Below are 6,847 nucleotides of genomic sequence, written 5' to 3'. Positions count from 1 at the left end.
GACAAAAGTAATTCCTTGTTGCTCCTGGCAGCAGCAAACACAAAATAGGTGGAATCTTGGGAAAACAGACCCAATCAGAAGAGCCAAAAGCAAGAGGCGAACCAATCAGGTGAGCTGGAAGACGGAAGACCACTGAAGAAGCTGTGGCTTGGTCTTTGCGTTGCTTCTGCTCCAGCTGCTGCTGTTCTCCATCCTCAGCGCTGCCGCTGGGAGCAGAGAATGGCCACAGCTGGAGCAGAAGTCCCAGGCCTAAGCACCGGTGCCATTTTGGAGACAGTGGCCACTTCAACACCAGAGGGAAGTGGAGAAATAGCTGTTGTGGCCGCCTCTAAAACTGGCACCAAGGCTGCAGGCTTCAGAAACAGCAGGCGCAGCAGCAGAATCTACCACTTATCCATCTTTCCTGGATTCCACCGCCTGAGGCAACCATTTCAGACTGCCTGATGGTAACACTAGCCCTGACAGTATCTTGATTATATCACTCAACCGACTCCTTTTACCAGTTCCACAAAGACAGGGAGATGTATGATGGAAGGATTTCCTTCTAATTTGTTTACAGGAAAGCAAAAGTCCATCATTCTGCTAGGCCATTAAAAGCTGCCTCTTTATTTTGGGCTTCACAGTAGATGGATATGTGAACCCCACAATTTTTGTCATCATTATCCATCATGCTTTCATGAGGCCCAGGTCCAAAGGATGAAATATCAAAGTTATGAATACCTCACCATGCCTTTACGCCTTGATTAACTGACCTCTGAAACACAGATTGCAGACAGATAATAGCTGTATTGCCTGAGACCATTTTAGCTTGAAAACAGTTTGCCTGGTGCCAGAGAGAAGTGAATTTCCATTTCATAATACTGATCTGATTCATTTCCTAGAGGACAAGTGTAACTGAAATAGAAAGGAGGTCAGATTAAGAGTGACCTGTCAGAATAATATCCTCTATATGTTGATATTGCTGTATGGAAGAACTGTGTGCTTATCCTAGGGTAAAAATAAATGAAAAGTACTAGTGGGCAAATTTCAAAAGCTTGTACAGAACAAATGAACATTTGGCAGCAGGTTATGCAGAAAAAACGGAAAAAAAACAAACCAGACTTGGAGCATAGCACAAACTTAATTTGGAAGCAAAATTGTAATGTACAATTTGCTTCAGGGATAGGGAACCTATGGCCCTCCATCTGTCATTGGATTACAAAACCTATCAGCCCTGACCATGGGCCATGACAGCTGTGGCAGATGGAAACTGGAGTCAAATAAGATCGGGGTCACGGATTCTTCATTCCTGATTTACTTGGCATAGCATCAGACGTGGTATTTGTGTGACTATTTAATGGGCACCACTACCAGATTCCAGTTGTTGCACAGTGAATCTTCCATGCCACAAATAGTGTGGAAATCTGGGCTCTACTTCTAGCATGGCTACATCAAGATGAAATTCAGAGGTGCAACCTCAACCCCCTGGCTCCATCGCAATGCAAAGGGTTCTGGGGCCAGCACCAGTACATCTTACAACCCAATGTTGTACGTGGTGGATGTGTGCTACACTGGGGAGGCTTGGAGCTCCATTCTGAAAAGTTGCCGGTTCTGCTGCTCATGTGGAACGAGTTGGATGATCTATTTGCCACAATGAGGGCTGCATAAACCAACCCGCTGCTGCAAAAAGGACAGTTGTGTGCTTCAGCTGTGAGCGCCTGGCTGAATCTGCAGGAAACAAGAGGATTTATGTGTTCCAAAACACACGCTGCTCCTAAGTTAAAACACTTTTAAAAAATAGTAATGTCAAGCACTACTCAAATTAGCTGCTGAAATCCTGATTCTCTCTTTTGACATGCAAAATTTAACATTGCTTTCCTTTTTCTTTCTTTCTTTTTTGTACTGAACTTCCACTCACCTCACCGCCGCCAAGGGTTTATCCACAGTGGACTGAAAGCCTTTTGTTAAGGCAAGCAGGCTTGCACCTGTTTTTGATCAAACATTTGAAACTCTGCTTCCCTTGGCTCAGAAAAGAAGCTTTTATGTGCTTAAAATTTCCAGTATCTGGAAGAAATAAAAACATCACTGTAAGGGAGCACAGGGGATCGTTTGGGGAAGATGCAAACTGTTTTCACCCTAACAGAGATAGCTTTCACCAGATCCAACCCTATGCTGAAAAACATCAGTCTGCATATTCTTTGTAATAATAGCGTACAGAATTGTCTTCTTCCTTGGTTTTTGTTTTTAAATGGGCTTTTTATAGCTGGATTCATAACAGCTCTGAAGAATCTAGTAATCGATAGACCTTATTGTTCTATTTTTGTTTGTGCTCATCTAACACAACTGTCAAGGATCTATTATTATCTGGGGAAAGCCAGTTAGCACAAAACATTAAAGCAAAATAATGTTGCCGCGTAGTTCTCCAAACAAACAATGCTTAACAAAATAATATACATATCTTAGGGGAAAGTGTGCATAGAAACGAATCTATGCATGAAAATAACATATACAGATGCATCGTATTAGGGGAAATGGCTTGCAGACATGTCCACATTAATCAAAACTACATACAAACATGTTTATTAGGAAAAAATTGCACTGGAATGCTGATTAATTTTTGTGAGGATTGTTTTTTTAAAACAAACAAACATAAATTGCTGCAGAAATGCAGAGAACTGAATTTAAGGTGGGCAAAATAAGAAATGGAGAGAATCAAAATGGACAGTGACGAAGCCAGGCAGACTTCCAAATCTTGGGTACCACGGCTGAAAACATTAAAGGAGCCTAATACATTTTGAAAGCACTGCAAGTGAGCGTTATTAAATTTAAATTGGGTAGTTGTTGTTGTTTCCTCATGTTCCAGCAACCTCTCAATATCTCTTTGCTGTTTCTTTAAGTGGTAAAGTGGGAGTCAATATCCATTTGACTCCAAGTGAACAGTCATGTTAATTGTTCTTTATTTTATTTTTTAAAAAACTGACAATAAACATCATCAAATGTCAGGGTCACTGAATAAAATATTCAAGTCAGCATGCTTATGCAAAATCATCACAGTTATACAATTTTATTACAGATGCTAATAGTACCTTTTTGCTACTGAGGCTTATTGGGGAAACTTAAGTTTTCTTGGCATTGCTATTTGAACTTTTGCCAGTGAATATAAACAAACCTGCAGAAAGAAGGGTTCCCAACTAAATTAATTTGTCGTGACCAGGATTTCTCTTGGGTGAAATTGTCTTTAAGCCCCATAGAAAACTGCCTTTGCTTGGAACAGCTAAATATGACTACATATGAGGAAAGCTACGATATCTGGTGCTAGAAGAGACATTGCAGAAGTACATCTCTCTCTCTCTCTCTCTCTCTCTCTCTCTCTCTCTCACACACACACACACACACACACACACACACACACACCCCATAACATGCAAAGTTATTTTTTGGGATAAGTGGTTGCCAGATGGGCAGTTACACATATTTTCAAGTCTTTCTAAAAGTGGAAGCAACAGCAGATTGACATTGTATTAGGGGATTTCATTGTATTATGTAAAATAAGATGGCTTTTCCCCCATTCTAAAAACAGCTTTCCTGGATTCTCTCGACCCCCATGCCCCATCTTTTGTAAGAAGTTCCAGTTCGCATCTGGCTGACACTTGGCGTCCCTGCTGTAAATGTGTTTTTGTTTGATTTACAAAATGATCCAAAAATGGAAAAAGCTTTTTAAAATTGCTGAGCAGGAAGAAAAGGGCAAATTAAATAAACCTATAAACTATTATTTCAATCCTATGACCACAATCCATTTAATAGCTTGGAAGAAAAGTGGTTTTGTTCTCAGTTGGCTATTCAGAAGCATTGAGATTATTCAAATCTCTTCTCCACTATATTATGTTGTCCTTAATACTTAATTTTATTATGTAATTTCAGCCTTATTGGATAGTAGAAATGTGTGGCACTTTTTTTTAGTAGAGTAATTCAACCAGTGCTACTGTTTTTAAGAAAGGCAAAGAAATAAAATTTTTTGGAGAAGGCCATATTTTTGGAAACAATCCTCCTCCCTCCCCCAGGTGTTCATCACAGGCTTGAAATATAGACCAAGGTACGGTATCTTCAGTTTAAGAGTGAAGATGCTTCTGAATCAACTCACACACAAAATTGCTATAAATTGTAAACACAGCTACCACCCAAATGGTCACACATCTATGGGTGGAGAACCCAGGGCCCTCCTTACACTGCTAGATTACAACATCCATCATAGTTGACCCACTGCCCATGCTGGCTTGGGCCAATGGAAGTCCGCTAATATCTGGAGGACTACATTTTTGCATGCTATTTTCACTAATATATTCATTTTAGTCCACTTTTGCCTAATATGTGCACATTGGCAGACATTGTTTGGCTGCAGAACTGCCCCACAAAATTTGGTTAAGTGCAAATTTTGAAGGGCAGCTGTTCTTGAGCTCACATATTGCTTCAGAAAGTGCAAATCAAATAGATTCGCCTTTATATGTGAACTGAATCAAAGTTCTCCCTCATTCCTGGCTGATACCTTCTCGTGCCTCATCTTGCTACAGCCTTGCTTCTCTGCATACAAAGCAAAAACTGCTGTGTATCTCTCAGGAGTTGTCAAAGACTTGACAAACCTTGATGAGTAGAAATGAACCAGATTTTAGAAAGGGCCATAGGAAGATGTCATATTCCAAGTCAGAACGTTCGTCCAGTATTGTCCATTCTGATGGGCAGACGTATTTTCCATCAGTTGCTTACTGATCCTTTTAACTGGAGATGCCAGTGATTGAAGAAGTGTTGCCCCACCATCTCCCTTCTCAAAACCCCTTCTCATCTCATCTTTTGGCCCATCTCCCTTCTCAAACCCATACCAGCCCTATCTACATAGAACCCGACTGCTTTGTAGTCTCATAATGCAACTGACTCATATCTGAGGGCTTTGGAGAACCTGTCCTTAAAATCACCGCACTATAAAGTCCCAACAAATTTAAGCTGACAAACTCTGTGTCTCCTCCTGATGTAAGCAGTGCACTGTCTGGGTTTCATCATGGAAATTTATGGAGTGATTTGATCAGTTTGACCAAGGAAGTTATTTTCATTAGATTCCAGAGATACGGATTCATGGATGGGTATTTATGTAGAATAATTCAAGTAACGAATTAGCCAGTTCTATTTATAGGCAATACAAGAGAATCCTACATGTTTTAAAGTTAGCCTTGCCGACTCCACTAATTGCAGCAGGCCTCTCTTATAAACGTTTTTTTTACCTTATTTTTTCTTATTTCTTATAAGCTCAGATGGATGGACCAATCTGTCAAACAGAGCATGGTCTGCTAGTGCAACTAGTGTGGATTAAAGCTTGTCATAGAATGTCGTGTAGAACCTTCAGGGGGATCATATGATCTAAAGGGATTTTGCCATCAAGGATGCTTCCAGAAGACATACTAGGTTTCCATTCTGATTTGCTTGCAGGGAGATTAGACAACAATGCCTGCTTAAAGAGCATTCATTCCGATTTATCTGTGGGGAGGCTAGATGACATCTCAAAGCAAGTGTTATCACTTTCCCAGTGCATTTCCGAATCATTTTCCTTATCGCAGAAGTCCGGTATTTGGGGGAACAGTTCCAAATCAGCTTTAATCAATTGAGCAACTTAAATCTGCCAGTATGTGATTGAATCCCACTCACAAAATAGTGAAAATGCTGTAAGATTGCATCAAACCACTCTGTGCCTGGCTATTATTATTTGGGCACCGTTCAAGGTCATTGAACACTTTCAGCCTGAATTGCTTTGCACAACTTTGGGCTCATCCAAACTTACATCTTACCCTGTTCTTTCTAGGCACAGGTCTGTGTCAGAGCATTTTTGTGGGGGATTTTTGCCCTGGAGCTTTCCCTTCAAAATCTCGGTCTTTAGTGCTCAATCGGAGCAAAAGTCAATTCAGGTTTTCTGTGGATTGCTGTTTGCTCTGACTGAGCTTCAAAGAGCACGCTGGGCTTGGAATGAGCAGAGGAAAAGTAAGTGAAGACAAGCATGTTTCTTTTCTCATGATCTTATAAAGTAACCAGACTTACCCTCTTGATTTTACCAACCATGACTCAAAAGTTGGAACTACAGGATAGTAGTCTGGAGGCAGATGATGTTATTCCATTCTGCAGCTAAGCAATCCAGCTGCTAACCCAAAAGGGAGATCATGAGAGAATCTCCTATGGGCTCCATGAACGACAAGCAAGATACAAATGGAGAATTACTGTATTTTTCCGTGTATAAGATGCTGCTTTTTTGCTAAAAAAAATTTGGCAAAAATTGGGTGTTGTCTTATACACGTGCAATTAATGGCAGCAGCAAGCAGGAGATTGGCAGCGGCGATTGGGCGGGTGATTGGTGGCTGCGGCAAGGCCTACTGGCAATTGGCTGTGGCAACTGGGCAGGCAATTGACAGCTGTGGTGAGGTGGGCAGGCATTTGGCGGCTGCGGCAAGTGGACGGGTGGCCTTTGGTGGCAATGAGTGGGCAGATAAGGTGGCTACGTCGATGTGTGAGATCAGCAGTGGCAGGCAGGTTGCTGGAAGTGACCTCCCCCCCCCCCCAAAAGCTAAGCAATTTAATTTCTCAATTTTGGGTTAAAAATATATATATGGGCCTCTTATACATGGAAAAATACAGTATTATGAAACACACACCCCTCTACAAATGTAGAGCTCCCTTATACTTAGACTTGGCCCAAACAAGTAGTGATGAAATACCTTTCAGGAAGAGAAGGGGGTGATTTATAATAATAGGGGTTAGAAAAGTTTGATAGATGGATACTCAATTTTCACAAGATGGGCACAAGTTTGATTCTCATTTTGGGAGTTTGGAATAG

The sequence above is a fragment of the Podarcis liolepis genome (assembly GCF_965112155.1).
Source record: "Podarcis liolepis genome assembly, chromosome: 3".
Lineage (NCBI taxonomy): Eukaryota > Metazoa > Chordata > Lepidosauria > Squamata > Lacertidae > Podarcis > Podarcis liolepis.
This window is presented reverse-complemented; position numbering follows the sequence as displayed.